Source organism: Sus scrofa, chromosome 8 (assembly GCF_000003025.6).
Source record: "Sus scrofa isolate TJ Tabasco breed Duroc chromosome 8, Sscrofa11.1, whole genome shotgun sequence".
Taxonomy (NCBI): Eukaryota; Metazoa; Chordata; class Mammalia; order Artiodactyla; family Suidae; genus Sus; species Sus scrofa.
This window is the reverse complement of record NC_010450.4, coordinates 79,936,694-79,961,230: the sequence shown is the minus strand read 5'-3', so window position 1 is coordinate 79,961,230 and position 24,537 is coordinate 79,936,694. Positions and strand designations below refer to the sequence as shown.

Below are 24,537 nucleotides of genomic sequence, written 5' to 3'. Positions count from 1 at the left end.
GGTCTAACAAAAGGGTGACCCTACCCTAACTCCTGGTTCAGCCTGGGATGGTCTTTGTTTATGCACTTGTCCTGGAGTAATTACTGGTAGTGATCCCTTGAGTCTCCAAAGAGTCTCAATTAGGAAGATAAATTATATAGTCAACCTAACTAATGACTGTGTATCAAGCTTCCACTCTTTATTTTGTAGAAATAAATTATTTGAGTTGTGTTTTCTTTCCATCAACAGTTTTCACATTTCATTTGTTCCACCATGTTTTACTTAGAGCTTCACTGAGATTTGAACATGTAGAACATGTGGAATAAAGGTGGTAACAATAATAAAAGTAATTTACATTTGTTAATTATTGATTTAAGCACCAAGTCACATATTCTACATCCATTACCTCATGTAATACTTATAAAACCCTGTGAAATGGGAATTAGTGTGGTCCTCTTAAATTTAACAGATAAGCAAACAAAAGTGTAGAGATGCTAAGACAAAACAAACAAACAAAAAATTTGCCCTGGGCTCATAGTTGATTGGCAGAGCCAGAACTTTTAGGCCATATCTAATGTCAAAGTCTAAGCTCCATACAGTAAAATCTTCTTCTGTTACCCATTCTCCAAGAAGCAGCTTTTTTTAAAACCATGGAACAAAAGTTCTTATTCTGATTATTTGCCAGATGAAATAGGGCATAAAGGAGCATGAGGACAGGAAAACATAGTCAACATGCTGTTGGAAACTTCAAATCTCCATATACAGTTGTGTCTGTAGCATCTGTAGAGAATATTTAAAAAAAAAATAGCTTAAAATCTCATCCATTGCTCTCATGTAGACTAAATATCCAGAAGATGGATGACTTTCTCTTTACTCATATGTTTTAAAATAGGCTGAACCATTTAAAGTTAGTAACTTGGCCAGCAATTCGATAACATAATATTTTGAGTTAATTGAAACTAGACCTACCGTAATTATTCACATGGATCTACTACAAGTAAAAGACCAAAAGACCAAGTCAAAACGAACAGTACTCAGCATGGTTAGCCAGATAGTTGTCACGAGGTTGAAACATTGTAGGTACACAAACATGCAGCAGAGATTTGGGATTTTCATTAAACTATGGGGCAGAAATGCTGGAAAATGATGGAAGTTTGAACATTGGATGTAGGGGGAGGGAAAACAAAAATCTCTGAAATTCTATCTCAGAAGTATTCCCACTTGAAAAGGGAAATCAAAATAATATGACCGAAAAGGCATAGAAAATCCAGGTGTAGTTATTTCGTGCTCATGCCGATGGACATATTTGGTATTAGGAATTTGGGAATTACTGAACATGAACCCCTGCCCTTAGAGAGGCCAGCCTAGTGGTGGGTATGAAAGAAATGTGCTGTTGACCATTTTGCAGTGTTTGAGGCAGTATTTTGAGGGAGGGAGTTGAGAGAGCTCTCTGAAGGTTTTGAGTTCAACAGTTGCAAAGATGAAGATCGTTTGCTTTGTGGACTGAAGAAATGTGGCTGTGTTGGGGAGTAATGGGCCATTAATATGTCAGTGGTCAAAGGAAGGTGGCTTTGGGGGTTGTGCGGGGGCTAGGTTAATGGTGGCAGTGTAGAGGGAGGCGAGCACAAAGGTAGCAGTCTCAATAGTAAAATTATTTGAAGCCAGCACTGAACACTAATAAAAAATGGGGAGGGTGTGACATGATCCACACAATGAACATGAAATGTTCCTATTGTAGGCGTAGAAGATTCTGAAGCATTTGGAAAAAAACTCAGGGTATACTTTGGATGGACACAGATCAAGAGATTTTGTAGAGGATGCTATAGAGGAAGACTGTAGAAGACAGCTGAACATGGAAGTGCCTGATTCTGACAACAAAGCAGAGCCTATAATCTTTATACAAGTTAGCACAAATCTAACTCTTCTTTTTACAGAGGTGAAATAGAAAGCATGTTTTATTCCATTCAGCCAAACCAAACACTAATAAAATTGGCCAGGATGAATGCAGAAATAAATCATCCCAAACATGATTAATGTGTACACATAACAGAGTTTCTGAAGGCAGGTACAAAGTATATTTTTTCCACCGTCATGTAAAATCTATAATGGTTCCATAATTTGAGATTTCAAGAATAAGAAAAAAAAATAGCTCTAAATGTTGATTTGTCTGAAGAGCGGTCATTATGGATGTTTTTGGCAAGAAAATATTTTTAAAAGGTTAGTTGAAAGTGAAAAAGAACAATTTTTTAATTTTTTAAAAAAGTGAACAGAGAGTAACTTTTTAGAATATTTTAAGATTCACAGTAAAATTAGGGGAAGGTACAGAGATTTCTCATGAAACCTGCCTCATAAGCAATATCTCCCATCAGAGTAGTATGTTTTTCACAACTGATAAACCTGCCTTGATTCATCATTATCCCCAAAGTCCACAGATTATGTTAAGGTTCACTCTTGGTGTTGTACATTCCGTGTATTTGGGCAATTGCATAATGACATGTATCCACAATTATAGCATCATACTCACTGGTTTCATTGCCCTAAACATCCCCTGTTCTTTATATCTTCCTCATTGTTCATCCCTCTCCTCAACTCTCAACCTTGGTGACACTGGGCTTTTTACTGTCTCCATATTTTTTGCCTTTTCCAGAATGTCATATAGTTGGAAACAGTATGTGGTCCTTTTGGTTTGGTTTCTTTTACTTCACAACAGGCAGTGTTTCTGCATTGTCTCTTCATGGCTTGATCGCTCAGTTCTTTTTAGCATTGAATCATATTCTATAGTCTGGATGTGCTATAGCTTATTTATCCATTTACCTACTGAAGGACAACTTGGTTGCTTCCAAGCTTTAGCAATGATACATAAAGCTGCTATGAATATCTATGGGCAAGGTTTTGTGTGAAGGGTCATTTTCAGTTTCTTCAGTGAATAACAAGGAATGTGATTACTTGATCATATGCTAAGAGTATGTTTAGTTTATCAGAAACTGCTAAACTATCTTCCACAGTGGCTGTACCATTTTACATTCTCACCAGCAGTTAAATGAGTGTTCCTATGGCCCTCCACCTTCACCCACACTTGATGTCGTCAGTGTTTTGAATTTTGGCCATTCTAATAGGTGTGTGGTGGTATCTTGTTTTAATTTACATTCTCTGATGGCATATTTTCATGTGCTTGTTTGCCATTTTTATATCTTCTCTGGTGAGGTCTTTGTTAAGGGCTTTGGCTCATTTTTTTCAAATTTTAGAGAATTCTGCAGTGGTGAGTCCGTACAGGGCTCTTCCCTCCCCCGACTCCAGTTTTACTGAGAAATAATTGACATACAACAATGTTGACGTTTAGGGCATAGAATATGATGGTTTACTTTACATATATTGTGAGTGATTACCACAATAGACTTAGTTACCCATCATTTCCTACAGATACACTAAAAAGAAAAGAAAAAAATTCTCCTTTTGATGAGAACCCTTTCGGATCCATTCTCTTAACTTTTCTCTATATCATGCAGCAGTGTTGACTGTTGTCATCAGGTTGTCTATTTCATCCTTGGTACTTATTTATCTCAGAACTGGAAGTTTATACCTTTAGACCATCTTCCTCCAATTCCGCCTCCCTCTACCTTCCGCCTCTGACAACTACAAATCTAATCTCTTTTTCTATGAGTTTGGCTTATTTATTTATTTTTTAGATTTCACATATAATTGAGATTATACAGTATCTGTCTTTCTCTGACTTATTTAACTTTGCATAATGCTTTCAAGGTCCATCCATGTTGCTGCAGATGGTAGAATTTCCTCATTTTTAACTAAATAATATTCAGTTATACACAGACACACACACATACACCACCCCATCTTTATCCATTCCTCCACTGATGGACACTTATGTTGCTTCCATGTCTTGGCTTCAATAAGTAATGCCACTGTGAACATGGAGGTGCATATATCATTTTGAGTTATTTTTTTTTCCTTGGTATTATTCTCAGAATTGGAGTTTCTGGATCCTATGGCAGTTCTATTCTTATTTTTTGAGGTGCCTCCATACTGTTTCCATGGTGGCTTCACCATTTACATTCCATCAGCAGTGTATAAGGGTTCTCTTTTCTCTACATCCACATCAGCATTTTTTATCTCTTAATCTTTTGATGATTGGCCTATTTTAAGAATTGTGTTGTTTATTTTCTCATTGCTGAGTTTTAAGAGTTCTTTGTGTTACATAACAGTCGTTTATCAAATGTGTCTTTTGCAAATATTTTCTCCCTGTCTGTGGCTTGTCTGATTGTTTTGACATTACCTTTCACAAGGCAGATGATTTAATTTTAATGAAGTCCAGCTTATCGATTGTGTCTTTGTTGCTGTATCTATAAAGTCACTGCCACACTCAAGTCATCTAGATTTTCTCCTATGTTATCTTCTATAAGTTTTATAATTTTGTATTTTACATTTATGTCTGTGATCCGTTTTGAGTTAACTTTTGTGAGGGGTATATGTTCTGTGTTTAGATTCTTATTTTTATTTTTCATGTGGCTATCCAGTTGTTCCAGCATCATTTCTTGAAAAGACTATCTTTGTTCCATTGTATTGTCTTTGCTGTTTTGCCAAGACCAGTTAACCCTATTTATGTGTATCTATCTCTAGGTTTTCTAATCTGTTATTTTTTATTTAGTAGACTTAACTGCATTTAAAACCATGTGCTTATTAAAATAAAGACTATTTTTTATATACAAAGCCAAGTTAGTAGCTATGATGGTAATCAAAGGCCCATGGATGTGAAGAGTACCTCCCCTTGAAAGGCTGATGAGACGTTAGAAACCTCATCCACCAAAGGGAGATCACAGAAGACCAAGTCAAACCATGGTGTCTGAATGTGCTGTTTCTCCTCTAACTTCCATTCCCACCCTTGGTCTCTCCCCAAGGTTGGACGGTCCCCCAGGGCCATTCCGTTAATGTCTTTATGCCTTCTCAAGTCCTGGACCCTGGCAGACTTCCTGTTTCTCCTTCCTGCCTTCCACAGAACCACCCAGCCCTGATTCTCCTTCCTTTGGGGACTTGCATTCTTTTCTTTGGAGATGCTAATGAATGAACAGGCTCAAAGTGTTTGCAAACAATATTGGTGCTCCATGCAGGACCCCTTCAATCCCTTACTCCCATTTTTGGGGCCTCCTGGCCTAGTTCCTTCACTTTCAATAACCAGTGTCTGTTAAGTAGGGAGCCTCTTTGCCCACCATAATCTACGGACTTACATCCTTCTGGAGTAGGCTTTAAAGAACAGCTGAGGAGTGGAGGGTTATGAAAGGCCAGCTCTCCCATCTTAGGTCGGAGATAATACTGAGTCAAAGCTTACCCTTCAGGGTCCCCCTGTCAAATCAGGCATAGAGAATGCTTGGATTCCTCCCTGTTCCTCTGCTCCCCACCCCCCTTACTGATATCCCTGGGAATTTTTCTCTTCTACAGCAGTTCTTGCTGGGCTCTGCTTCTAGTGTGCCTGACCTGAGATAGTGTGTTACCTGTTTTAGAATCTTTTATATTTTAGTTAGGATTGCTGAAGACAGGATGCTTTAGCTCAGAGGACTTACTCTCTAATGATGGAATAGCATGCCCATGTAAGGCGGGGGGAGCATGTGCTTCTAAATAGACCTTTAAACTCTGTAGGTAACCTCCTAATTGCCTACACAGAGGCAATTTGTTTTAGTTACAGGTATGAAGTAAATAGTATATTCAACTTGAAGTTACTGATTTTCTCATCTAAAAAAATGGGGAAAATCTCCAAATAACTTCTTCTTGGGGTTGTTGTAAAATTCAAATAAGATAATAAAATTACTTAGAGCTTGGTCTGTGCTTGCCACATAGTAATCATTCGTTAGCATTGGCTAATTTCTTGGGAATTAATTGTATGTGGACTAAAATGAACAACATTAAATTAAATCAAACTGGAATGGATTTGAATTATAGCAGCTTACCATTGTATTAAAGTCTGATTTGAGTAAGTACTTATATTTCCTAAATGCCTTAGTTAACACTGTAGAGTGAAAGTCCTCGAATCAGAGAAATTCAGCTTGAAATAGACCAATGAGTAGAATTATAAGTAGCAGATTTGTAACAAAATATAAATTAATTGTTTAAAATTGAAATTAATGATTAAAAAATTTAGTAATTATTAGTGGTTAATCTTAATGTGTATTTTATGGTACCACTTGATAAAGTTGAGAGCTACTAGTTAAATATGAGACACATTCAGTTTACATTTTGTTGTGTTTCTGTCTTAGGCCAATTTGTTAGCTTTATTAATAAAGTCATTAATGAGACTAAATTTATCCATTTGATCTCAGTGTAAGCCTATAAGCTTTTCTTTGTTTCATGTTCACAGGCTGGACTTCTAAGCCTTGCCAGTCATTATGTGGATTTATAATAGTCCAAATAAGAATGAAATTGGTCAGTATGAACACAGCAGTACAGATTCCAAAAGGCCATTTATACAAGTGTGTATGCATATATATATGTTTGTGTGTGCAATATATATAATATATATAATATATATAATAAATATACATTATATATCATATATAATATATATTGTATGTATGTGTGTGTGTGTATGTATATGTATATCATATAGCACATCAAAATTGGTCCAGAGTGTCTAAGAAGGATTAAGTAAGGAAAGATAAGGGTGTTAGTATAGTTATAAAATTCATTATAAACTTAAGACAATGACTGAGGATAATGCTCTAAGTGCATTATGGCTTTATGTGAGAAGATTTAATTTTCTGGGAAAAGGGGTGGCATTATTTTTGGTTCATTTCCCTGGACTTTAATTCTACATTTATAAGAGTAATGGTAACATTGTCTCATATATTAAATCACATTATTTGTTTAGAAAGAAATGAAAATCATTTGGGTTCTTTCAAAGAAAGGCAGACTATTGAGTTAAATGGGTCTATTAATTTTATTATGATTTTCTTAAGAAAAGCCTTAAATAGATATTAATTGAAGAATAGGGAAAGTATAGTTTGCCCTGGGATTGTAAATCATAGAGATACTCAAAGTTGATTTGAGAGTTGTCAAACATAGCTAAAAAAAAAAAAAAAAAAAGGCATGTAACTCTTTGGTGCCTAAGTAGGTTGGGACTAGCAGATCCCAAAGGAGCATTTTAGCTCCACAAATCTCTTCTACAATTCTATGATTTCACACACGGGAGCGCAGATCTTAAGTGACGCTGATTAGGCCCTTCTTTTGTAAATGATTGCATTTTTCCTACCTGGTTCCTTCAAATTGAATTAGTTTTTATTTTTCATGGCATGTATTGTTTTCTTTTTACTTTTACAAGCAATACATGTTCATTGCCGACAACTAGGAATACATAAGGCATAAAGTAAAAAATAATAATCTTTCATAATCCCTACCCCCAGAGATAACCACCACTAGCATTTTAATGCATTTCCTCCCAGTGCACACATACTTTTTATAATTGAAGTATAATTGACCTACAATATTATGTTAGTTCCAGGTGCACAACATAGTGATTCAATATTTTTATATATTACAAAATAATCACCATGGTAAGTATAGTTACCATCTGTCACCATACAAAGATATTACTGTATAATTGACTCTGTTCCTCATGCTGTATATTTCATCCCTGTGACCCATTTATTTTGTAACTGGAGATTTGTATCTCAATTAAATTAGTTCTTGATTTTGATCGTTGGCCTCTACTATGGGTTCTTTCACATAGGGTTTATAACTTTCTCTCTGTTCTGAAGGCCTATCAAACCAAGTGGTCCTATTTGCTAGGAACTTGGAGATTACTTTTAGAAATATTTCAGTCTTGACTTTTTCTAGTATATTTCTTGAGTGCTCATGTTTACTTGCCAGAGAGTATTGATACTGTGGGAAACCTTAAGTTTTATTGTCCTAAATGCAGTCAGTAAGGACAAGATTATAAACAGCTAGAGAATAGGTTTATTGGTCTTTTGAGCTTTCAAAAATTGTGGGATACAAGATAGATTGGGAAAAGTGATAAGAAAAATTGGAAAAAATCAAACCCAGTTTGCATTGCTTTTGGTCAGGCCAAGAAACCCAAAGTGGAGCAAATAATGGGATTGACAGTTCACATGCTGCAAAATTCCTCTTGCACTTTTCCTCATGGTATATGTAAATAACACTGTTGTTAAGGATTAAATCTCATAGAAGAACATTCAGCTGGATCTCTCCCCCATATAACTTCCCTTTTCAGAGAGTTGGTTTCATGCTGGATGTGGCTGCAGCTCTGAGAGAGGGGCTGTTTTGAAAGACAAAGCTAGTGGCTTTCTTCATTGCTGACTTCTTTTGTAAAATCAAGTATAGAGCTAGAGTAGAAACAAGTTGATCCATGTAGCATTGCTGATGCTCTTGACAGTAGGATGAGAAACTCTTAAAAGAAAAAAAAATGTTTGTGGTCTCTCATTCCTATTATCTTTCTTTCTGGATGAAAGTGTTTTTGTTTTAAATTTTAATTTAGAGATGGAAACATACTTTCTTAGGTTAGCTGTATTTCAGTGGACATAGCAGTAACCACAGTTGCCAAACAGCTGCAAGAAATGGTTTCTCAAATAGAAGAGAATGTTATTAATTCCCAAGATAGAAGTGTGGTAAATTCATGGAATTAGTTTGTAAATTTGAGGTGGTAATGAACCACTAAGGCAAAACAAAACAAAAAAACAAAACAAAAAAAAAGTTCCAGAAATTCCCCCTAAATCAATAGCTAACATTGGATTCTTGAAATCCCATGACACTTTCACAGAACACTTTAAGTAGATGGTAGAAATAATATTAGTCAATTGTGTCATAGGACTTGACAAAGAGAGCCACAACTATTGAGTCTATATTGAAAATATAGACCTAGAATGTAAATTCAGGAAAAAGCATGGGAAACCTTAAATCCATTAAAAAAAAAAAAACAACCCTTGGCAATAAAGACCCTTTGTCTTTTGTCTGGAGAACTTAAATTTTCAGGGGGAAAAAGCCATGAATCCCCATTTATAGCCCTTAGTTTGCCTAGTCCAGATTCTATTTCTTATCTGGAGTACCTACAAACCAGAAAAGGTGAATCTCACTTTCATATTGAGAAAGAAAATACAGAGATAAATTTAGAACAGGAAAAGAGCCAACAGAGAAAGAAATAGGCAGGAGAGGCATTAGTGAAGTGAAAATGTTAAACTATAGACCTACATATAAATTACACTTGGAAATATAATTGAAGTTTCGTGGTATGAAAATTAAGTGACTTTCAGCAGACCGTAAGCTATTATAGCTGGAAAACTAAGGTATGTGTGTGTGTGTGTGTATGTGTATATGTATATATGTCTTAGGCTACATGTACCTTAAGATGTATGTCATATATATGTCTTAGGATATATGTCATATATCAGAATATATATCAGGTATCTATCACTTCTACCCTTTAACCAGTTAAAGATCCAATTCCCCCTCCTTCTGTCTATTTTCCTTCTTTATTACCCACTACTCAAAAGAAATGTGACATTATCATCTGGACTCAGGGCTCTTTGGTACTACAGAACTTTCTTTGTAGAGTTAAAAGAAAAGCCTAGCTTCTGTCCTCATGTTAGATAAATCACTGCACGATGGTAATTTCTCCTCTGGGTCGTCTTGTTGGAGATGACAGCTAAAAGTTCTTGCTTACGTTAGCTTGTTAAAAACATGTCAATAGTTTTGTAAGAGCCTATATGGGAAAAAAGAATGGATGTATTTATCACTGATTCACTTTGCTGTGCACCTGAAACTTAACATTGTAAGTCAACTATACTCCAATAGCATTTTTCAAAAAAGGAAAAGAAGGAAACATATGTGTATCATTGCCATTTTAAGTAAAGGGACTCCTTGTAGGAGATGGGATTGAAGCTGCACTTTGCAGCAAGAAGCAAAGCTAGGTGGAAAGCACTGTGTCCTAGGAGAGCATGGCTTCACTGGAAGCGCACACCTGGAGGGGAAGCTATGCTCAAAGGAGATCTCCATAGACTTGGAGTGAAGGCAGAGTGCTCTGAGGCAATGTGTAGATCACTGCCAGTTGATACTCTTAAAGCATTTTAAGACAAGGGGGCATTTGATTTCAAAGGCTCAACTAACACTTCTCTTTTGGTCCATTGCCATTTGGCAGTTTGGGGCTGCCATTTGTACACTAGATAAATTGTGAAGTTGAAAGTTCCTTTTATATTTGACTGTTTTATATGTGGTTGCTGAGGTAAATGTTTAATAAGCAATCATAGGTCAGTTAAGGGTGCTGCTTCTTTTTTATACAGATATAATCGTGAGCTGCTCTCTGAGAAAACCAGAGCATATGCAAAAGGTTTCAAAGTGAGGTTATTGCTTCATTAACGTTTTTACAGTGTTTTCTCCCAACACTACTAACTCAGTGAAATAAAAGGAGAAGCTGCCTTCAAAGAAGAATATAGTCACTTCCTCTCCCTATGGGTCTTTTTTTAAGTGTCTAGTTCTTATTATCTATTCATGTTTTCTTCAAAAGCTGTAGCCTCTCGCTTTTTATAGGTATTGTTTGATATCTGTTAGTTGAACTACATTGAATTAAGAGGTTATTTTGCCCTGGATTAAAACAACCAAAATAGACAAATGATTTTTCTGGATTTTCAATTCCCATGTCAAACCTCTTTTTCTAATAACAAAGGATCGTGCTTTTTTTTTTTCCCTTGAACAAGCTTGCGTGTTTTTCTTTAGGCTTTTGCTTCTTTTTTCCCGTAGTTAACCACATTCGCTGGAGCTTATTCACTGTGGTAAGTTACTGAGTGATTCGGGTTTTCTCTTTACATGTTTCTGTTACTGGAGTCCATTTTTTCTTACTAAAATATGTTCTAGGCAATTTCACTTCCAGCAATACCAGCCATAAGCTATTTTGTTCTTTATTCCACTTCACAAGTGGGCAGTGATAAATAAACTATCAAAATGCTGTAGTAGGGTGTCAGTGACCTTGAGTTTGCAGTTAACATGTCACATTGCTTATCTGAATGTGGACTCTATCCCTTTCTCTTGGCTTTTGCACTGCCTACTTGTGTTGTACTTTTTTGTGTTGTTTTGTTTTCATGTTCTTCTTCACGAAGGTCAAGTCCTCTCTATGAAACACCCCATTGTTGAACACCAAGGCCTCACAGACCCAGGATCCACCAAACCCTAGATAACCGTAGTTCTTCCATTCTGAAATCCATCCGTACATACTATCCATAGATGTTTACATGCATACGTCCATACTAAAGAGCATGTCAGCATAGACTTTGCATATCTATCTAGCTACCTACCTATTATCTATCTAGCATTTCTATCTATCATCTATTTATACTTCTACCTATCTACCTACCCACCTAATATGCATCTATTGTATATCTCTATCTCTTCAAAATAGGAATTCAAGTGTGAGTTTTGTTATCATTTACCTGTAAAGGAAGTATGGTTTTTCTTTTGGTGGGGAGGATATTTCAAATCCAAAATCAACTTTGAGAAAACTTGTCCTACCCTTCAAACATCCTTCTAGAGGAGGACTGTCAGGATCTGACTTGTTGGTCTGTGAGTCACCCCTGTGTAGCAACTCTCCTAAGGGTGAAGGGACAGTCATACCCAGGAGTGTGTGTAAGATAGTGTCATGATGCTGAGAAGAAGCAGTTTTCTGTCACATTTGCCAGGAAGAGTCTTACGGTGGTTGAAACCTTCTCACCAGCCACTGGGCACACAGATCTCTGTTCTAAACCCAAATACACAACTTATGGAGAAAAAGAAAAAGAAAATTAAAAATTAGGCCATTTCCAGGGACTCCTATTTTCACCTACAGTATTTTTATTTCTCTGTCCTTTATGGGAAGGAGTTAACGTCATGGGTATTCGGTGCCACTAATATCCATGACGTGCCAGCTGGTCCCTGTGCTCCAGAAATATATTAATAAAAAATGAGAAGATTAGGCAAGCCAGCAGTGCTTTCTGGTATGGACACGATTCTGACTTACTAACACTTCATTTCCTGAGTTAAGAAGTGACCAGCCTGTGCTGTAAGTCAATGGTGGGCTAGGACTTTACGTTTCTTCAGGTAGAGCCTAGTTTTTCCCAGGACCTTACCAGGTCTGCCATACCTTGTGATGACAGTTCACAGTGTGCCAGGTGTGGACTGTGTGCTTTATATTGGTTCCTGTAATTCTTAACAGTATTCCTTGAGATGCGTTCTGTAAATATCCCCATTTTTCAGGTGAAAAAACTAAGGCACAGAGAGATGAAGCAATTTTCCTCAAAGTCACAGAGGAAGGAGTGAGCCAAGTCAGGATTTGAATGCAAGCCCCTGGTTCTGGGTATTTTGCCTTGACTACTCAGAGGGACAGAGCACCTTGGGAGTAGGGTGAGTCAGGGAAGTTGCTTTCTTTCACCATCTCTTTATGGTTCTCTGGAATAAGAATGAGCCCCCAAAGTGGCTCGGTGAAGCCCTGAAGACACCCCATGGATAAGGGCAGATGTTGGCTCCAACACAGTAAATGCAGGATATTAGCCACTGGGGGTAATTTGTTCCTGGGTCACTGGGCTATACACCAAGTAACCTCAGGAGGACAAGCGCACGGACAAGTGGAAACCTCGAGCAGAACACTTTTCCCGAGTGTGTGTAGCTTCTCTGATTATAGACAGCCATGGTTGAAAACTGGGATGAGATTATTTGAGGAGAATGGCAGAGACTTACTCATGAGAACTGTATCCATATGGTCGTGTGCTTAAGGTATACGTAGCTTCTGGAAAATTTTATAGCATATTTTATATGTGGCACATAAAAAAACCATACTAACATTTTGAGGGCATAATTTATATAAATACTTTACTAAAGGGAAAATACTAGAAGGAGAAGTGGAATACTGTCAAACTTTTGTAAGTGAATTTTACATTTCCTCACTGTTTGTAGACTAGGAAGCTAGACTTTACAGAGATGAAGCGATTTTTCTCAAGGCCACCAATGTAAGCAGCACAGAACTGGATTTGAAATCGAGTTTATCTGATATCAAAGTCCTTGATCTTTACACATCTGTGTGTGTGTGTGTGTGTTAGGGCGGTGTGAAGAGTGTACTGAATGCAATTTTTTAGAAAATAAAATAGTTACTTCTTTTAGTTCCAGCTGAGTGGTGTTACTTCTCTATGTACATCTCAGAGGTCATTCAGTTAACAAATGTTATTGAGAGTATGTCTTACAAAGATTATACAAGAAATAGTGCTACAATTTACAGGGCATAAGAAGCCAATGGTCAGCTTCACATTGTGCCAACTGGTGGTTGGAAAAGTCCGGCTCAGTATCTCTTTATCACCTAATTATTTCTTGTTCATTGCTTTCTTCCTGCTTTTTCTTTAAATATCAGCTCATTTAATTGCACGAAGGCCCTTCTTTTTCTTTCAAATTCAGGTGATAGCCACCTATACCAGAGATCTCTCAGTAGGATCTAAATGGTAGAAGAAGATGGAGGAAGCATTAAAAAGTAGGAAAGGGGCACAGTTACTGATGGTATGGAGATAGAAGAAGTGGAGGTCACAGTGACATTCAGCAGAAGAAGCCCTGTTGTTCTCTGTCCATTGTGTCCAGGTGACTGCAAAGAAAATGCTTTTTTATTTTTTTAAGAACCTGAACTTCAGTAAGTCCTGAGATCAGGCGTATGATTTGATTTGATTTGATTTGATTTGATTTGATTTTGGCCACAACTTGTGGCGTGTGGAAGTTCTACGCCACAACTTGTGGCGTGTGGAAGTTCTACGGCCAGGGATTGAACCTGTGCCACAGCTGCTATCAGAGCCAGAGTAGTGACAACACCAGATCATTAACCATCTGAGCCATAGGGGAACTCCCAGATATTGCTATTAATGAATCATTTTCAGGAGAGACATATTAATACCTATTATATAAGAAAGATAATACAAAAGAACTTATTTTTAAGACAGAAACAAACTCAGATTTCAAAACCAATCGTAGGGTTACCACAGGTGCAACCATTGGAGGGAGTGAGAAATCAGGAGGGTCATAAATAGACAACTAAGGAAAACCTACTTCTAATAGCACAGGGAAATCTACTCAATAATTTGTAATAAATTGTATGGGAAAAAAGAATAGATATATTTATATGTATGACTGATTCATTTTGCTGTATGCCTGAAACTAATACAACATTGTAAGTCAACTATATTCCAATAAAATAAAATAAAAAATAGTATATAAGACAGATATTAATACCATTTATACTAAGAAAACACTGCTGCTACTGAGACTAATGATCAAAATGATTACAGCTATGGCCAAACTGGCCTTCACCTGGGAAAAAGAGATTATTAGGCTTCCAGTAGGATCATTGCTATAAAATATTTTTCCAGGGAAGGAGGAAATTCTGGTGATTGTCGTTATGATATAGCTGTGAGGTTTGGGATTTACCCTGTGGCCACAGAGAATAATCAGGTTAGCTATAGGTCAACACATGTTTGGAATCAAAAGTTTCTCATTAGCTTGGTGTGTCTAATAAAGTCCCATAGTTACATGTTACTGAATGCCTTTCTTGAGAAAGAAAGGGCCAACTTCTTCTGCCCTTCCCTATACATACACCACACCCTTACTCTGTTCAAGAGTGCTTAATCAGGGAATAACTAAATTGGGAGTAATAAGTTGTATTATCAATGTGATGGGGGGTGATAAGTACACATTACTTGTTCAATAAATCTCAACAGCCAGTCAATAAAAATAGGAGGGACAGTAATTAAGCATCTGCACCCAGAAGAGGTAACCTGAGAGGGGAAAAAGTGGTGAAGAGTTATGCTGCCCTCAGGAGTCAGCAAAGCCCTCGCGTTCCTTGGAACTCCAGTACCTCCTTCTAGAAGGAGTGCCCTGACATGAGGCAGATGCATATCGCCACCACAACAAATTAATGCCACTGCCCAGGTTAGAGCTTCAGAGTGACTTGGAGTGAGGAAAGCCATGGCGAGGCTGCTGGGAGAGGCTTAAAACTCTTGAAAAGGAAGCTGGATGAATGAATGAAGAGTGAATACATGAGAAATGAAAACACACTTGGAAGGCTTACCTCTTTCCTCAGAGAAGCTTGGGTTCTCCCTCTAACTTCCGTTTCCATTTCCGTTTCCTTATCTATGAAACATGGAGGGAAAGCTAGGGAGGTGCCAAGATTCCTTCCTGCCTTAAAGTTCCTAGGATTTCAACTAATGTCATTTCAGAAGCTACATAGAATTGTCACCTGTCTTTGATCCCCGTTTAATTCTAGACTGCTTGCCTGATCACGGCATCTCCCTGCCTATTCTCTAAACACTTCCCTAGCTCTGTAGTGTTCTCTGGCAGCATCGTTGTTTTTCAAGGATGCTTTTTGGGATTAATTCTACATTTTTATATAATTTCAGACTTAGGAAAAAGCTGTATGAATTACATAAGAAATTCCACTAACACCTTTTCCAGAATCACCAATTATTTACATTTCATTCATTGGCTTAAATTATTCTGTGTTCATATATGTATAATATGTATCATATATATTTAAAGATAGAATATCTTTTGAGAGTTGGAAAGTTGAAAGCATTGTAACCCTCTATCCTTAAATAGTTTACTACACAATTCCTAAGAACACAGGCATTCTCCTTCATAAAGATCATATAGTTATCAAAACCAGAATCTGACATTGATGTATGTTATAATCCAAGGCATAGTCCATGTGATTTTAATTAGTTATGCTAATAATGTCCTTTTTAGATGTTTTCCTTCATCCAGGATCCGATCCAGAATCACTCATAGCCTTTAGATGTGGTGTCTCTTTAAATATGAAATCACTCCTCATCGTTCGTGTTTCTTGATCTTAATAATTTTGAAGCGTACAGGTCAATTATGCAGAATGTCCTTCAAATTCAGCTTCTTTAATGTTTCCTTATCACCAGATTCAGATTATGTACTTGTTTGGGCAGTTAACACCATTGAAAATATGCAGTGTCCTTCTTAGTGTATTGTATCAGGTGGCATGTGATATGGCTTATCCTAATATTGGTGATGCTAACTCTGATCACTTGGTTAAGGAGATGTTTGCTAGGTTTCTTTACTATAACTTATGATTTTTTTCCTTTATAATTAATGCAGTTTTAATTCACATTATGAGATTCTCATTACATATGCTTTAGACTGCTCGGTATTCCTAGACTATTTTTCTACATTTTTTGTGCTAAGATTTAGATGATTTCTATTGACGCACTGTTAGTATTAACCTGTTGTCTTTATTCTTTTCACTGTTTCTAGTCTATTGATAAGCTGATTTTACAGTTTTTTTTGGCCATGTCCATGGCACGTGGAGTTCCCGGGCCAAGGATGGAAATCAAGCCACAGCAGTGACCAGAGCTGCAGCAGTGACAACGCCAGACCCTTAACCCATTGCACCACAAGAGAACCCCTGATTATATATATATTTTTATCTCTGATGTCATATATTTTATTTCTAGCTATTTCATTCAGCTCTTCTTTTGTAATAGTGTCATGTAATTTATTTCTATCTCTTCCTGTGCCACAGTTACCCACTGTTTACATATGTTATGTACCTCTTTGACTGTATCCTTTTATGAAAGTTAATTTTAAAGTCACTGTCATATCGTTTTAACTTCTGGGCCATTTCTAAGTCTGCTACAATTTCTTTTCAATTTAAAAAAAATTCTTCATGTACTTTGTAATTTTTGATTGTGTGTAAGACATTGTGTGTACTAAAAGACAAAATAAAACAGTGGAGACTGAAGACAGTAGTATTTCTACCTGCCCAGGAAAGGAAACACCACTTTTCTGTCAGCAATCCATCTATACCATAGTTGAGCTGGGACTAGAGTTTATTGTTGTTTTAATTAGATTTAGTTTTGCCATTAGGTTAATGATTTAGGAGTGAGTTAGTACTTTATCTTTGACAAGGCAAGATCTCTTTGTACAAACCTTCTCCAGCTTTCTGCATCTCATTCTGCTTTATAGACTGGCTTCCAACTTTTTATGTTGCTAAGGAGTTCCCTTTGCTATTCAGTCCTGCCTCCTGGCTTTGTGTAGATCTTTTTCTACTCTCCTGCCTCACCCTTGTCTTTGGAGTGCTGAGAAGTGTATTCAGCGAATGCTCAGAGTGCCTGTAAGGGATTTAGCATGGTTTGTCTCTGACAGCCAGGGCCAAAGAGCTGAAAGACTCTCAGGCCCTGGGCACCTGCTCCTCAAAGACGTCTCTCGTGGCTCTCCTGTTCTTCCTCCTCTGAGAAGGACAGAATAAGGACCTACGGTGCCTTGTACTGTCTCATTTCTCCTGTCCTCCAGCATTTAGCAGGCTCTCGTGTTTTAGGGGTTCTATGACACTCTTTTGCTCTGCTCATAATCTTTTGCATGAGCATTTAGTGAGAGCCTCTGGGAAAGATCTGATGAGCAACTGTAGACAGAGCTCTTCAGGATTCTACACCACACCATCTCTTAGTTTTTAAAATTCTTACAAAGTTCAGCATATTTCTCCTTAAAACCATTAATGGTGGCTTCTTCCTAATCCCACATCCCTGCAAAAGATGATAGAAGCTGTAGGATGTTTTCCATGAATTGTGTGCTGCTTTCTCAATTTTGTTCATTTTGACTTCTTTCATCCTGAACTATCTGATCAGTTTCAAAAAACATGACTGAAGGCTCTTTGGCTTGATTTTGATTTTTAAGGTAGAAGAGGAAGCAGAACTTAGGATTTCATGTGTTTTTGATATATTCTGATCACTCTTTGACGACTTTCTGAATTTCTGTATAACAGAATGTTCCAGGATCATCTTGTGCTTTCTTGGCTCCACGTGTATAATCAACCTTTCCCATGGGTTCCTGGCTTATTTTTTAGTGGAGAAACCACTATTATTTAGAAGCCAAATTAAATACTACATATTCTCATTGTTACTGATGTCACTGCTTTGAAGTTCTTTCACATGGACAGAGCTTGGATTCTATCTATCATCTCTATTTATGTCCATTCATCTGTTAAAAACTGTGAGTTCATACCGGTGCTTTCAATTCCAATCTAACACTGCAGTATATATTCTGATCTCTTTTCCTTTTTTGTAACTTTCTTCTACAGTGGCATGAAACTTGAATCTCATTATACTTAATTCATCTACTCATTTGCTCAAGATTAGAACACAGAGAAATTAAGGAGTGCTAACCCATACCACTGAAGAGGAGAAAAAAACAAACTAACTAGGTTTCAACACTTGTTTACTGTTTTTTAAGGCAAATTTGCATACAGTAAAGTAAATATTAAGTACACAATCCAGTGAGTTTTGATAAACACATACCTAGTATCATCCACAGCCCTATAAATACACTGAACATTTCCACCATCCCAGCAAGTTCCCCTTCCAAATCAATTCTTTCTCTCTCACCCAAGCAACTATTACAGTTCTAAGTTCTCATTATATATTAGTTTTGCCTGTTCTTCAGCTTTATATAATGAATAACACAATGTATATTCTTTAGTGCTGGGTTTTTTGCTCAGCGTAATGTCTGTGAGAGCCATATGTGCTGTGTGTATCAATAGTTTTTTGTTTGTTTGTTTGTTTTTTTTTTTTTGCTGGGAAGTGTCTCATTATATGGATATATACTGCACAATTTGTTTATCCATTTTCCTGTTGATGGACACTTGGGATGTTCCCAGTATTTCTTTATTTAGAATAAAGTTGCTATGAACATTCTTGCCCAAGTCTTCATATGGACATATGTTTTCATTTTTCTTGTAGATCTAAGAATGGAGTTGCTCTGGCATGGGTCGGTGCAGAGGTAACTATAAGAAATTGCCCAGTCTTCTGACAAAGTGTTCCTCAAATATGTTTTTACTTCATTTGAACACCTTTCTTCTGTAGCTGGAATGGGGCTTTATGACCTGCCCCATGGTATGAGCATTCTCCATGGAAAGAGCTCTAGTGCTGGATTGGTTTGAAGCACAACCAATGTCGTGAAGTGGTAGCAAACCTATATTCTCATTCTATGAGTCCCCGGTGTGCCTCAACTGTGCAGCTGGTCAATTTTTAACACTTAGTGGTGGTGTTGCCATTCCAGCTGCACATGCAGCTGGCATCTGGCAAATGCAGGGAGCCTTGTTTCCCTGAGACTTTATAATTGTGGAGCTCACTTTATCCTCTACAAGCCAATAGATGCTGTGATATTGAGGAGTGGGTATGTGGGCAGGCCCTCCCTGCTGGCCGACTTTACCCCTTTGTTCTTCTAGTCACCTGTCTGAGCTGTGGGAGGGAACTTCACATTGAGCCTGGCTTTAGTCTTTGTCACATCTTGAATTTATGAGCTCACTGTTTAGCGAAGAATTTTCAGAAACAAAATGACTACAGTGTTTGAAACTCTACATTGTCCTGCAATGAGGTCTCATATCTATACCCCAGAACAGCATTTATAGTATGTTAGGGGGGTACCATGTCTTTCTCCATCTCTGTGATGCTGTCTTTGCATTTTTCTTACCCTCTCCAGTGTACCCTCTTACCTCAATCCCTTGCTTCAAATGCAGCATGTGCCGTAGTTCTCTTACCAGATTCAGGTGCTTCTTTCCCCTGGCAACCTCCTTGCCTTCAGGCTCCTTTCCACTCTTCCTTTTCAGGTTTATTGGTGTCAGAGGGCATTATCATCTATTATTGCCTGGCACATCTCCTTAAATGAAGGTGATACTAAACTTTGGGAATTATAGCACTCATCTTCTGAGGGACTTTTGTAATTAAAATGTTCCCTGCATGATTAAAATGGTTGTCCTGCATAATATTTTTAATGTGGCTACTGTGATGAACGTTTATACTGTAAACAGAGCTGGAATAGTCATCTCAAAAGAGCAGCAGAATACATTTCCTGGTGAGTCAGTTCATTTCAGGTAACAGTCCAGGCCCTGTGTTACATGGTGCATGTAGCAGAGATGGCCCATTCAGAGGATACTCATCATAAGAAAACTTCAGTTAGTGATGAGAGCAGCAAGGCACTTTTCTTTCAGGCACAGGAGATAGGGCAGCAGCCTTGGTTCTCTTCAAAGAGGACAGCCGTTGCCACTGGTCATTTGGGCTCTGCCTTCTTCTTACTTCCTGAAACATGGGACATTCTTCTCAGGGAAATCTGAGGTCCTATATGGATTCTTGTAGGGCCACCCAAGATGCTCTTTAACTCCTCTTGCCACAGGAGTGCTGTCCATGTCCTTTCATGGTCATCCATCTAGGGACAACTTAAATAGCACAATGTATTCATCCTCACTTACTCATGCAGCCTTCCATTCATCCTTCTATCAAACATTTATTGAATAATCAGTCATTAATATGCTCAATAAGTGTGTTAAATACAGTGGACAGTTAAATATGAATAAGATGAGATATCCCTTTCCTCCCCCAAATTATAGTTTAGAAGAGAGAGGGGGCCAAAAAATGCCTGTTTATAAGTGACTAGAATAAAAGTAAGAAAGTAGTGAATTCCGCTGAAGGGGTAGGAACAGTGCTATTTCAGTTCAGAAGACTGGTCTCCACATGTTTGTATGGCCTATTGATAAAATTTTTTCATGCCTATCAAAAATATATGGTGTTTATATATGAGCCCTATTTATGTACTCTGAAATAATATATTGCATACATTATAATCATATACAAAACTGGAAATTAAAAAGACGATGTAAAGAGGAAATAGGCAACATTTTTGAAATGATTTTAATTTTATTGAACCATTGAAAATTCTTCTTACTTTCTTAAGTGTACTAATATTTTGGCAGTAGGAATGTGATTTATATGTCAGATCAGATTTAATCAACATTGTTTTTGCCTCTCGTATAGTTGATGTAAACCTTATATCAGAAGAAGTGGAATGTTATATCTGTCATTTAATTCTTCTTTGCTGGTGCTCAGATTATAATATTATTTTTAATTTGCAGGGTCTTATACAAAATACTAAGCATATTGTGAGACTTGTTATAATTCAAAATTGGATAAGACTTACCCAAAAACCTGTGTACACTGCAGTCTGTCATAATATGCTCAAAAGGAATGACGGATATGCTTCCTCAAGGTGGAACTTCAGACTTTTGAAGGCTACTTTCCGTGGTATCCATGTGTAATGCATGGACCTAGTGAGGTTCCCAGTGTTAATATATATATATTAAATGATAGCCTTTAATTACCTTCTTATCTTTAGAAGTAACTGTAACAGATGTTCAGACAGTTTCTTTCCACACTCAAATAGGTCATTTGTTCTCTTGTGGTGTGTGTATTCTGATTGGAAATACCTAGGTTGGTGAATGGTTTGGATATGAGATATCTCACATCTGAATACAGAGAAAGCTTTACACAAAAACTTAAATTTGAATGATGAGTAGAAACCACAGGAGAATAAGCCTTTGAAAAGAGTAAATGGCAGATATACTGCTATGGAAGCACAAGGTGTATGGAACAGATAATGAAATGTCCATTATTTTAGAGTATCAATGGAGAATTGTGGGGAGATTAGTGTCAGAATGTGAAAGGCAATGAACCCTTTACCTAGGGTAAGAATTTGAATTTTGTTCAGTAGAGATTGGAAGACATTAAACACACACACATATATATGTTTATGTTTTTATATTATTTATATATACATTATATATATAATTTGAATTGGAGGTGATAAATTAAGGGAAGCAACTTTTCCTCTATTTTAGTATCTCACATCTTCATCTCTTAGAAAGTGGCACTTTCGTTATCTGTGCTCCCATCTCTACACAGTCTAGCAGTAGATAAAGGCAGGGATTGAATGGGTGGGGGGTTGGTGGAAGGAGAGAAATTCAATAAATTAAGGTGTTTTGTATGATCAGGGAATGGTTTAAGTCAGAGGTAGTGAAGACTTTCCATTTTTAGCAAAAGACAGTTTTAGCAAAAGAAGAGAAAAACTGCATATCTATTCATAGTTTCCAGCCTGGGTACCTAGGAGAGTGGGGATCAAGGTAAATGGAGAAGCCTGGAGAAGGAGCAGTTTGGAGGGGATCACTAGTGACATGGGGGGATATTTAGGTAGAGATGCCCAAAGTAAAGCTGAGAATATGAGTATGTAAGAAAGGACTGGACATAATCTACACAAAAGGAGCGTTAAAGGGGTTATTGAATCCTGAGGGGAGCAGGTTAAAAGGAGAAGAAGATCCAAGACGCTGTTGGCAAAATACTTCCCAACATTTTAACCCAGCAGTTCTACTTGGGTCCGAGACTGGGAAAACCGATTCTTCATCTCTTAATTCAATTACTCATGTCTTTGGTAATTGGAGTTACTTCATAGAATCTTATCTCTCAGTTGAGTTAATGTTTCAGAAACCAGGTTTCAATAATCTTAGGTACCTAGTTATATTAAAAAAATCTCTATTCTAAGAAAGCATAAGGAGCCAAGCCATAGAAGAGAGTTAAACATACTTTTGGAAAATAACATAAAACATAAAGAAAAGTTAAAAAAAAAAAAAGGAGAAAGAGAAGTTTCTATACCCAGAACTACATTGGAAATGAAAATAATTCAAAATACCACCAAAGCTGTATTGAAGACTACCGGCTTAAGTGATCTTGACAGTATAGAGCAAGCAACTCCACTAAATAGGCAGTTTAATCTTTTTTCAACACACTTTCCAGTTTGAATTTGCTGTCATTAAAAAAGCAAACTCAAAGAGATTTTTAAAAAGAAATGTAGAGAATTAATCAAGTCTTTAGGATAACAAAACAAGCAAGGCAGAGATGTATTTCTGGCAAATCATCAACAATATTCTACTCAGTGGAAGAAGGAAGATTGTGATGAATAAGTATATATTTTGTTGTGGGCTGAATAGCCTAAATAGTGACTAGTGCCATATATATCTATATATGTAGGTATATATGTGTATATACATATATTGTGCCCCCATATATGTATATATATAAATCCTAACCCCTGTATTTGAAGACAGATCTTTAAAGAGGTGACTAAAATTAAATGAGCTCATGGGGTGGGTCCTAATATGACTGGTGTCCTTATAAAAATAGATTAGGACACAACTATGTACAGGTTGGGCAACCAGGTGAAGACACAGGGAAAAAGAAAGCCATCTATCAGCCAAGGAGAGGGGCCCTGGAAGGAACCAGTTCTGCCAACACTTTGTCCTTGGACTTCCAGCCTCCAGAACTATGAGAAAATAAATTTGAGTTTAAACCATCCAGTTTGTGGCACTTTGTTAGGACAACCTTAACAAACTCGTACAGTGTTTAAAGTTAAAAATGGGTACCCTGAATTAAAGGGGTTTTTTTTTGTTTTGTTTTTTCCACTTGGATAAATACCTGAGTACTCATGAAGAAAGGAAATTTGTCACACTCATTCATTATGACCTTGGGGCTTAGAAGACTTGATGCAATCTATTCTGTTTTGATTGTTTAAAACTGCATTCAACAGAACGCCCTCCTCATTTCATTCTCTTAGAGAATCAGGTTAGAGTGCATCCTCCATGGAAACTCGCTGGAATGAGGACCAAACTCAGAGCATGGTTATGAAAATACATGCCAACCTGGGAGTGGGGTGCTGGTCAGGAGAACAAGGTCAGTAATCCAGAAAAGAAGAAAAAAAAAACCTCAGATTCGGCCTCTAGCCTGGAAACTTGCATGTGCCGCAGGTGTAGCCATTCAAAAAATATTGCTGATAAAATTAAATGATTTTTTTCTGCTAATAATAGCATAAAGGATAGAATCAGCATGATGAATGTACATTTCTTACTAATGTGAAAAAATGGTGAGACGTTCACAGAGGATTTCAATTAAGAACATCAAGTAGTTGAAACAGAGCAATAATTACTAAAAGGGATTCCTAAAGGAATCCTAGCTCTGCAGTTTTCTTTGGTCTGGCTGATGGATATATGAGGGATGATTGTCAGGCAATGGAACTAGAAACTATCCCTGTAAAGAGTGGGGGCCTCACGGGGAGAAGCAGGAAAAGAAGAGCAGAGGTCTTCAGGTCTGGATTCTGCACTAAAGCATGTAGAGGACTTAGAAAGCATTGAGTAGTGAAGGTAAAAGTAATTATGGAATAAGATCTACGAGTATTGGTTAAAATAACTGTGATTATTCAACTAAACAAGAGAGACCTGGGTTGTTTAATAGTACTTTTTTTTTTTTTTTAAAGAATGGTTTAGTCATAATGGGAGATAATCAGCTATTCTTCTTTTACACAGCAGGGGTCAAAACAAGAGGAAATAAGCCCCAACTGTAATGTGTGGGATTTAGATTAAACCTAGGGAAGGAGCGGCTGAGTGGGCTGAATTACTATGGAAGGATATGGAATTTCCTCCTTGGGAAATCTTTTAAAATAGTCTTTCTAGTGTCAAGGCTAATTCAAATGTGAAATCTTGTCTGAACAGTAAGGCTGGAGAGATGCGTGAACTGGGAGGTGTCAGAGAAGATCATAAACGCTGAAGGGAACTTCTAACCTTAAAACATATTGACAACTTTGAAAATAATATTCATTCTAAAATAATACATGGGACAGTCTCTGAGAACACATACTTGCATTTTATTCTTAGTA

At 37.1% G+C, this 24,537-nt stretch overlaps 1 long non-coding RNA gene across 1 annotated transcript in view; it reads left to right on the top strand.

Annotated features, from left to right (window-relative positions):
- LOC110262142 overlaps positions 23,008-24,537 on the top strand; it is a 128,833-nt gene continuing 127,303 nt past the window's right edge. Inside the window, exon 1 of the long non-coding RNA XR_002346740.1 lies at positions 23,008-23,558. This is a non-coding gene — a long non-coding RNA (uncharacterized LOC110262142). The remainder of the gene's footprint in view (positions 23,559-24,537) is intronic.